The sequence below is a fragment of the Pristiophorus japonicus genome, chromosome 30, assembly GCF_044704955.1.
Source record: "Pristiophorus japonicus isolate sPriJap1 chromosome 30, sPriJap1.hap1, whole genome shotgun sequence".
NCBI lineage: Eukaryota > Metazoa > Chordata > Chondrichthyes > Pristiophoridae > Pristiophorus > Pristiophorus japonicus.
The window spans coordinates 2,084,172-2,094,738 of record NC_092006.1 but is presented as its reverse complement, the minus strand read 5'-3'; the positions used below and the strand labels follow the sequence as shown (position 1 = coordinate 2,094,738).

The following is a 10,567-nucleotide window of genomic DNA, read 5'->3' as shown; positions in this document are numbered from 1 at the left end:
CGTCGACCAATCGCCGCGCAGCTCCGGAGGCCGCCGCCTTATCAGCGAGCTGGAAGTGCCAACCAATCAGCCGCAGCGCATCCGGGATACCACCCAGCGGCGGTGGCCGACCAATTGGCGCGTCCGAGCCGGGGACGACGACCAATGGGGAGGCGGCGCGGCGCGCGGCCCGCCGGCAGTTGTAGTTCTCCCGCTCTCTCGCCGTCGCGCGGCGCGGCTGGAGAGATTGTCAATCCCCTTCCCGCCCTCCCGCCCCGCGGCCCTGTGTGTGGGCTGTGGGCAATGGCCGGGGCCCGAGGCCGCGCGGTGCGAGGGCTGAGGAGAAGCGGCCCCGCTCCGTCCCCATGAAGACGGTGTTTGTGAGGAGAACAACCACAACAACAACCACCCACCGCCTCCCTGGCGCGCAGCGGACAGCCAGGCTCCGATTGGCAGGTAGGCCGGGAGGGCGGGGCCTGTCCCGACCCTGGGGGGGGGGCGGAATGATTGGCAGCCCTGCGGAGCGCGCGCGTGCGCAGTGGCGGAGGTTGCAGGCGCTGGCTGGCATTGACGCACGTGACGCCGGCAAATTGAAGGGTGGGTGGGTGGAAAAGGGAGCTGCGCGCGCAGGCTGCGGGGCAGCGGCACACGGTTGCGCGCGCACTGCGGGGCGTTTTTCTGCGCGCCTGCGCGCCTGCGGGTCCCTGGAATGGGAGCAATAACAACAAAAGCAACAACATCATCATCATCAGAGGCAGTCCCTCGGAATGGAGGGAGACTTGCTTCCACTCTAACAATGAGTCCTTAGGTGGCTGAACAGTCCAATACGGGAGCCACAGACCCCTGTCACAGGTGGGACAGACAGTGGTTGAGGGAAGGGGAGGGTGGGACTGGTTTGCCGCACGCTCCTTCCGCTGCCTGCGCTTGGTTTCTGCACGCTCTCGGCGACGAGACTCGAGGTGCTCAGTGTCCCTCCCGGATGCACTTCCTCCACTCAGGGCGGACTGGTCTTTGGGCCCAGGGACTCCCAGGTGTCGGTGGGGGATGTTGCACTTTATCAGGGAGGCTTTGAGGGTGGTCCCTTGTAACGTTTCCTCTGCCCACCTTTGGCTCGTTTGCCCGTGAAGGAGTTCCGAGTAGAGCGCTTACTTTGGGGAGTCTCGTGTCTGGGGGGGGAACCATGCGGACAATGTGGCCCTGCCCAGCGGAGCTGGTCGAGTGTGGTCAGTGCTTCGATGCTGGGGATGTTGGCCTGGTCGAGGACGCTAACGTTGGTGCGTCTGTCCTCCCGGGGGATTTGCAGGATCGTGCAGAGACATCGTTGGTGGTATTTCTCCAGCGACTTGAGGTGTCTACTGTACATGGTCCATGTCTCTGAGCCGTACAGGAGGGCGGGTATTACCTGTAGACCATGAACCTGGTGGTAGATTTGAGAGCCTGGTGTTTTCCTCAGATGTTAGGGTGTTAGGATTTAATCGGCTGGCAAAAGGATCATTGAGAAAGAGAGTAGAGACATTGCGGAGGGATAGAGAGGGATGTGCACAGGACACAGACTGGGGAGGAAAACGAGAGGGAGGGAACGTGAGGAGAGGGAGAGAGAGAGCGAGGGAGTGGCAGCGGTGTGATTAATTCATCAGCATGAACTGCTAAAACCTCCAGCACAAGTTACCGAGGAAATGTGACCTGAAGGCGATATTAGGATGTTGTCAGCTTGTGAGAGTTTTATGTTCCTCTCGCCGAGTATGCTTATCGCTATCCGCACCTCCACCTGTTACGTTACTTTTTCTTATTTGGGACCCAACATTTACGTGCAGAATGCTTCTGCACAGCTTCCAGTTCGTTGGCAGTAGTCACTGTGAATAAGGTTAATGTTTACAAAAACCCTGCATTTATATAGCACCTTTCATTGCCGGAACATTTGATGCTTCAGAGTCACTGTCGGAGGGGCAGTACTGAGGGAGCGCCGCCCTGTCGGAGGGGCAGTACTGAGGGAGCGCAGTACTGAGAGAGCGCCGCACTGTCGGAGGGGCGGCACTGAGGGAGCGCCGCACTGTCGGAGCGACAGTACTGAGGGAGCGCAGTACTGAGAGAGCGCCGCACTGTCGGAGGGGCGGCACTGAGGGAGCGCCGCACTGTCGGGGGGGCGGCACTGAGGGAGCGCCGCACTGTCGGAGCGGCAGTACTGAGAGAGCGCTGCACTGTCGGAGGGGCGGTACTGAGGGAGCGCCGCACTGTCGGAGGTGCTGTCTTTTGGATGAGATGTTAAACCGAAGCCTCTTGAAGAAGAGCAGGGGAGGTTCTCCCCGGTGTCCTGGACACAATATCACTCAACCAACATCACTAAAACAGATTATCACAGCAGTTTGTGGGAGCTTGCTGTGCGCAAATTGTTTCCCACATAGAAACATAGAAAATAGGTGCAGGAGCAGGCCATTCAGCCCTTCTAGCCTGCACCGCCATTCAATGAGTTCATGGCTGAACATGAAACTTCAGTACCCCCTTCCTGCTTTCTCGCCATAACCCTTGATCCCCCGAGTAGTAAGGACTTCATCTAACTCCCTTTTGAATATATTTAGTGAATTGGCCTCAACTACTTTCTGTGGTAGAGAATTCCACAGGTTCACCACTCTCTGGGTGAAGAAGTTTCTCCTCATCTCGGTCCTAAATGGCTTACCCCTTATCCTCAGACTGTGACCCCTGGTTCTGGACTTCCCCAACATTGGGAACATTCTTTCTGCATCTAACCTGTCTAAACCCGTCAGAATTTTAAACGTTTCTATGAGGTCCCCTCTCATTCTTCTGAACTCCAGTGAATACAAGCCCAATTGATCCAATCTTTCTTGATAGGTCAGTCCCGCCATCCCGGGAATCAGTCTGGTGAACCTTCGCTGCACTCCCTCAATAGCAAGAATGTCCTTCCTCAAGTTAGGAGACCAAAACTCTACACAATACTCCAGGTGTGGCCTCACCAAGGCCCTGTACAACTGTAGCAACACCTCCCTGCCCCTGTATTCAAATCCCCTCGCTATGAAGGCCAACATGCCATTTGCTTTCTTAACCGCCTGCTGTACCTGCATGCCAACCTTCAATGACTGATGTACCATGACACCCAGGTCTCATTGCACCTTCCCTTTTCCTAATCTGTCACCATTCAGATAATAGTCTGTCTCTCTGTTTTTACCACCAAAGTGGATAACCTCACATTTATCCACATTATACTTCATCTGCCATGCATTTGCCCACTCACCTAACCTATCCAAGTCACTCTGCAGCCTAATAGCATCCTCCTCGCAGCTCACACTGCCACCCAACTTAGTATCATCCGCAAATTTGGAGATACTGCATTTAATCCCCTCGTCTAAATCATTAATGTACAATGTAAACAGCTGGGGCCCCAGCACAGAACCTTGCGGCACTCCACTAGTCACTGCCTGCCATTCTGAAAAGTACCCGTTTACTCCTACTCTTTGCTTCCTGTCTGACAACCAGTTCTCAATCCACGTCAGCACACTACCCCCAATCCCATGTGCTTTAACTTTGCACATTAATCTCTTGTGTGGGACCTTGTCGAAAGCCTTCTGAAAGTCCAAATATACCACATCAACTGGTTCTCCTTTGTCCACTTTACTGGAAACATCCTCAAAAAATTCCAGAAGATTTGTCAAGCATGATTTCCCTTTCACAAATCCATGCTGACTTGGACCTATCATGTCACCATTTTCCAGATGCACTGCTATGACATCCTTAATAATTGATTCCATCATTTTACCCACTACTGAGGTCAGGCTGACCGGTCTATAATTCCCTGTTTTCTCTCTCCCTCCTTTTTTAAAAAGTGGGGTTACATTGGCTACCCTCCACTCCATAGGAACTGATCCAGAGTCAATGGAATGTTGGAAAATGACTGTCAATGCATCCGCTATTTCCAAGGCCACCTCCTTAAGTACTCTAGGATGCAGTCCATCAGGCCCTGGGTATTACAACAGTGACCACAGTTCCAATAAAGTACCTCATTGGCTGTAAAGCGCTTTGGGACGTCCTGAGACTGTGAAAGGCGCTATCGACCAGCTCCGCTGGGCAGGCCACATTGTCTGCATGCCCCAGACACGAGACTCCCAAAGCAAGCGCTCTACTCGGAACTCCTTCACGGCAAACGAGCCAAAGGTGGCAGAGGAAACGTTACAAGGGACCACCCTCAAAGCCTCCCTGATTAAGTGCAACATCCCCACCGACACCTGGGAGTCCCTGGCCCAAAGACCAGTCCGCCCTAAGTGGAGGAAGTGCATCCGGGAGGGGCGCTGAGCACCTCGAGTCTCGTCGCCGAGAGCGTGCAGAAACCAAGCGCAGGCAGCGGAAGGAGCGTGCGGCAAACCAGTCCCACCCTCCCCTTCCCTCAACCCCTGTCTGTCCCACCTGTGACAGGGACTGTGGCTCTCGTATTGGACTGTTCAGTCACCTAAGGACTCATTCTAAGAGTGGAAGCAAGTTTTCCTCGATTCTGAGGGACTGCCTATGAAGATGATGATAGAAATGCAAGACTTTTTACTTTTATTACACATACAGCTGCCTCTATCCTCACAGCCCTAATTGACTGTACGTACCGCTCTCCAGCACCAATCCCTCAGTCACCGTACCTGTACAGGTGTCTAGCCCAGCAGGCTGAGCGGCCCCTGGCCTGCGAGCACCATCGGAGCAGGCCGGGGAGCGGAAGGAGCAGCGTGGCGGTGTACCACTCCAGGGAGCAGCACGTGCTGGAGCATGGGAGTAACGGCAGCAAAGAGGGCGACTGAATTGGACATCACCAAGATCCAGGTCGGTGATTGGAGCGTGGGCAGGTTCAGCAGGAGCGGCGAGGTCGGGGCGAAGGAGCAGCGAGAGATTGTAGAGGGACGTGATCGGGGCCCGGGAGAGGCATGAGTTCGGGGCCAGGGACCCAGGGGCAGCACGGGCCAGCCCACACTGCGATGTGTGTGCGCGCACTAGGTCCGTGCAGCAGAGCAGGTCTCCAGTCGTCCTGGTTAATCCTTGCCACTGGACCAAGACCTCGCTCTGTCAAGCCCGTGTGGTGGCTGGTGTGCAACGGTCACCCCAATCACAGGCATCTTCCACCCTTCTACATGTAGTTCGGGATCTGGAATATTAGGTCCATCATTGAAACACCTGTGAACCATCTGACGTGGAAGCAAGTCATCCTCGATTCGAGGGACAGAATGATGATATCGTTTTGCAAGGGCCCCGGGCTGCTTTTATAAGTTGCCTTTTTGCTTGAAGCCAAGTTTAAGGCGAGCGCTCGGACTGCTGTCACTGGCCCTATACTGCCAATGCCTGTGTGGATTTGAGAAGATTATTGGTCACAGCCTAGAAACTGTGTACAGTCGGAGAGCCTGCCTTCCCCACTCCCCAGTTCATACAGCAAGAGCGCTTTACGCAAGGTCCCAGAAGGTTCACTCGATCGATCCCTGTGATCGGAGGGCTGTCCTATGAGGAGAGATTGAGTGGATCGGGCTGATACTCTCTGGAGTTTAGAAGAACGAGAGGTGATCTCATTGAAACGTACAAGATTCTAAGGGGGATTGACAGGGTAGATGCAGGGAGGATGTTTCCCCCCGGGCTGGGGAGTCTAGAACCAGGGGTCACACAGTCTCAGGATAAGGGCTCGGCCATTGAGGACTGAGACGAGGAGGAATTTCTTCACTCAGAGGGTGGTGAATCTTTGGAATTCTCTGCCCCCAGAGGGCTGTGGAGGCTCAGTCGTTGAGTATATTCAAGGCTGAGATCGATAGATTGTTGGACTCGAGGGGAATCGAGTGATTTTGGGGATCGGGCAGGAAAGTGGAGTTGTGGTCAATGATCAGCCGTGATCGTATTGAATGGCGGAGCAGGCTCGAGGGGCCGAATGGCCGACTCCTGCTCCGAACATTGATGTCTTGTATCAGCATCCATGGAACCCGTATCCCAGTGAGGGTCAGCGACCTCGGGGGAAGGGGATAGCGAAAGCACTTGCTACCCGATATACCCCACATAAAAACACACCGATATCTAAATGATTGAACGAAAGGCAGGCGCTTCAACATTCAGTCCTTTATTTAAACATTCATTTTTGTTGGACCAGATATTCCGATTGTAACCAGTCACGGTGCTGATACACTTACAAAATTAAACTGATTTAAAAAACAAGAGTCCCTATTTGGACTTGGAGTATAACGTCCATTACAGTGCAAAGCATCTTAAATGGGGGAATGCAGTTTTAAAATGCCCCTGGCCCCACATTCGCAGGCAGGTCACACACACACCCAACGTGGCTGCTTTAAGTATTTTTTTTGCCCGGGTGATGTTGAGGGTTGAACATCGGTGGCTGCGTATCGTGGGATGGTGGCGGGGCAGGGAGCTGGAAGCTGGGCAGCACCGATCGGAGCATGTGACTCCCGAGGGCAGCGATTCTGGTCATGTAATAGGCGGCTCGGCTCTCCTCTCCACTCCTGCCTGTTATTGGGATGTATTATTCCCCTCCCTCACCCTCCGGAATCCACACTCGATTCCACAAGTCCCGGTTTCCCCCAAGCGGCCTCAAGTGACGTGCGAGTCGAGAGCGAGCCGGCTATTCAAATGTGTGAGGCATCATATCCGCCAACAATCCCATTTCCCCGCCCCGTCCTCAACATGTGTCCCGATTACGCTCTAAGTTGTTGGAATGCTATGTGGTTGGACCTTAACGCCTTCTGAATTGGCCATGGGACACAGGGACAGGTAACAGATTGGAATGCAATTCTTTATTTTTGAAAGTTATCTCTCTGGCAGCAGATCGCTGATGTTAGAAAAAGGGGAGGCCATTGTTCAGTAGTGCCATGCAGTCTGTCCTCCAAAGGTACGAAAGTATTTAATCCTTAGCTCACTGTTTCTTAAAAATAAATTGCACTCTGGTTCCTGTAAATGCACATCGCATCCTAAAATCATGCACATACACACCCAAACCTGTGATACATTGGCCACAACTGAAATATCAAAGTCGTTTGCATTGTCGCTCGCTCGCTCTCAAAGAGACATGCCCGTGCCAACTCCAGCCTATCCAAAGGGTGAATCGCATGCCCTGCTCGCAAGGTGGCACTGCAGCTTTTGGGCCGAGCCTGCAATATTTGATCGCCCCCACCCCCCCCAGGCGTGTGCGAGTCCCATGCCGAACCACGCTGTCCATTGCTGTGAGTTCCCGATGGGAAGTATGGCGGACGGGTGGCGGGACTGAGTGGCGCTCTGGGTACATTCGCTTTCCGCAACAGCAAAGGGCTCTCCCACACCCCCCCCGCAACAAAGTCCATTCACAATGGGAACAGGAGGCCAGTCAGCCCCTCAAGCCATTACACAGGATATACAGCACAGAAACCGGCCGTTCAGCCCAGACAGTCCGTGCTCCACTCGAGCCTCCTCCCCTCTTTCCTCATCTAAATCTATCTGCATAACCCTCTATTCCCCTCTCCCTCGTATGCATTGTGAGTTCATGGCTGAAATGTATACCTGCCTTGGGCCCGTATCCCTCAATACCTTTGGTTAACAGAAATCTATCAATCGCCGATTTAAAATTAACAATTGACCCAGCATCGATTGCCGTTTGCGGAAGAGAGTTCCAAACCTCTCCCACCCTGTGTGTGTCGAAATGTTTCCCAACTTCACTCCTGAAAGGTCTGGCTCTAATGTTTAGACTCTGCCCCCTGGTCCCAGACTCCCCAACCAGTGGACAATGTTTCTCTCTATCTGTTCCCCTTAATATCCTGAAAACCTCGATCAAATCTCTGCTTCACCTTCTAAATTCCGGAGAAATTAATCCTAAGTGTAACCTTTCCTCGTTTAACCTCTGGAGCCCGGGTATCATTCTGGTAAACTGCCGCTGCACCCCCTCATTGGGAATGGGGGCTGCCAGATCAGGGCGGATGCCGGTAGCAGTGCCGGCTGAGTGGCACCACAATCGGGCAGAGATTGGCATAGCAGATCAAAGCTCTTAGAGAGAGGAGAATACAATAACAGCAAGGGGTGAGAGGGCTGACCTATGAGGAGAGGTTGAGCAGATTGGGCCGATACTCTCTGGAGTTTAGAAGAATCAGGTGATCTCATTGAAACATACAAGATTCTGAGGGGGATTGACAGGGTAGATGCAGGGAGGGTGTTTCCCCCCGGGCTGGGGAGTCCAGAACCAGGGGTCACACAGTCTCAGGATAAGGGGTCGGCCATTTAGGACTGAGGTGAGGAGGAATTTCTTCACTCGGAAGGTGGTGAATCTTTGGAATTCTCTGCCCCAGAGGGCTGTGGGGGCTCAGTCGTTGAATATATTCAAGGCTGAGATCGATAGATTTTCAGACTCGAGGAGAATCGAGGGATCGGGCGGGAAAGTGGAGTTGAGGTGCAAGATCAGCCGTGTCTGATTGAATAGTGGAGGAGGCTCGAGGGGCCGAATGGCCGGCTCCTGCTCTGAGGGAAAAAGTGCTGGATAATATTACACAAGTATCACACAGGTAAGTTGAATACCTAAATGAGGGCACCCTGCACCGTTATGTTACTGTGGGACAGTGCGGCATGGGGAATCAGCGAGCGCCAAGTGTCTGTGCTAGTTTCGGAGTTACGTTACATTTCCTGTTCAGGTGAGCATCACCGGGACCTGTACATGTCGGGATCGCTCTCGTCAGGTGTAATGGGCCCGCGTCTCTGTCTGGGCAGTGTAAAGTGTGCACCATGTGAGTAGCTCACCGGTTGGTCGAGCTGTTGAGTTGGGGAGGGGCTTAGCCAGTCACGTGATGTTCACAAGACTCAATAAAACCCCGGCCAGTTGGGTTCGGGGTTTCTCGATGGGGCAGGTGGTTGTGAGCCTGGTGGATGAACCGGTAATGTGTAGTGTGATTGTTAAACCTTTTGCTAATAAACCAACTAGTTCTTAATAGCAATGTGTTGCTATGAATTCTTAAGCCAAGAACCCAGGAAGCAAATACGTTACAGGCAGGCTCTCCCCTCTTTCTAAAACTTTCCCCGCCGCCTCCCCACCAGTCTTTTCCCCCCTTCTGATGATGCTGATTGGTGCCCAGGCAGTTTCACGGGCACCAGGCTGGTGCCTCACCGAAGGAACCCGGTGTCCATGTGTAGAGGGCATCACGTATTCTTTCCTGACATGTTACAGCAGGAGTAAGCCCCTCCCTATCTCTGTAATCTCCTCCAGCCCCTACACCCCTCCCTATCTCTGTAACCTCCTCCAGCCCCTACACCCCTCCCTATCTCTGTAACCTCCTCCAGCCCCTACACCCCTCCCTATCTCTGTAATCTCCTCCAGCCCCTACACCCCTCTCTCTCTAACCTCCTCCAGCCCCTACACCCCTCCCTATCTCTGTAACCTCCTCCAGCCCCTACACCCCTCCCTATCTCTGTAACCTCCTCCAGCCCCTACACCCCTCCCAATCTCTGTAACCTCCTCCAGCCCCTACACCCCTCCCTATCTCTGTAACCTCCTCTAGCCCCTACACCCCTCCCTATCTCTGTAACCTCCTCCAGCCCTACAATCCCCCTCCGGAGATCTCTGCGCTCCGCCTATTCTAGCCTTTTCAGCATCCCCCGATTTCCATTGCTCCACCATCGGTGGCCGTGCCTTTAGCTGCTTGGGCCCCAAGCTCTGGAACTCCTTCCCTAAACCTCTCCGCCTCTCTCTCCTCCTTTAAAACTAACCTCTCCGACCCAGCTTTTGGTCACCTGTCCCTAATATCTCCTTACGTGGCTCGGTGCCAAATTCTGTCTGATTTACCTTCCTGTGAAGCACCTTGGGACGTTTTACTACATTAAAGGCGCTATATAAATGCAAGCTATGGTTGCCGTCACTGGACGGTGAGCAGGGGTGGCAGACCTTGGCTAGTTTTATTTTCCAGGACCCTGGAAATTGTAGCATACCCGAGGTAACCCAGCTATCGCAGCATGGAGCAGATTCGAAGGCGGGCCTTTCTTGCTCTGACTCCCTAACAAACAGTGCAGTTACCAACTGAGCCATCAGGAGGTGCTCTTCTGGGAGGGGTAGGGTCTGCAAATATTACACTCCGTTCCCTTATTTCGTGATGGTGAAGACGTCAAACTCTAGGGATGCTACACCCCAGTTTGTGAAAGGCAGTATAGGTTGATGGACATCTGTTCTTAATACCAATTCTGCTTAAATGGAAATGACTTAGTTACAGAGTAAAACTCCCTCTACACTGTCCCATCAAACACTCCCAGGGCAGGTACAGCAGGGGTTAGATACAGAGTAAAGCTCCCTCTACACTGTCCCATCAAACACTCCCAGCGCAGGTACAGCACGGGGTTAGATACAGAGTAAAGCTCCCTCTACACTGTCCCATCAAACACTCCCAGGGCAGGTACAGCACGGGGTTAGATACAGAGTAAAGCTCGCTCTACACTGTCCCATCAAACACTCCCAGCGCAGGTACAGCACGGGGTTAGATACAGAGTAAAGCTCCCTCTACACTGTCCCATCAAACACTCCCAGGGCAGGTACAGCACGGGTTAGATACAGAGTAAAGCTCCCTCTACACTGTCCCATCAAACACTCCCAGGGCAGGTACAGGGGGTT

General features: G+C 53.4%; 1 protein-coding gene across 1 annotated transcript in view; it reads left to right on the top strand.

Moving 5' to 3' along the window:
- The first annotated feature begins 153 nt into the window (after nt 1-153).
- The window catches only part of LOC139240081 (semaphorin-4A-like), an 85,803-nt gene continuing 75,389 nt past the window's right edge, over nt 154-10,567 (top strand). Inside the window, exon 1 of the mRNA XM_070868456.1 lies at nt 154-435. The gene's annotated coding sequence lies outside the window, so the exon portion shown is untranslated. The remainder of the gene's footprint in view (nt 436-10,567) is intronic.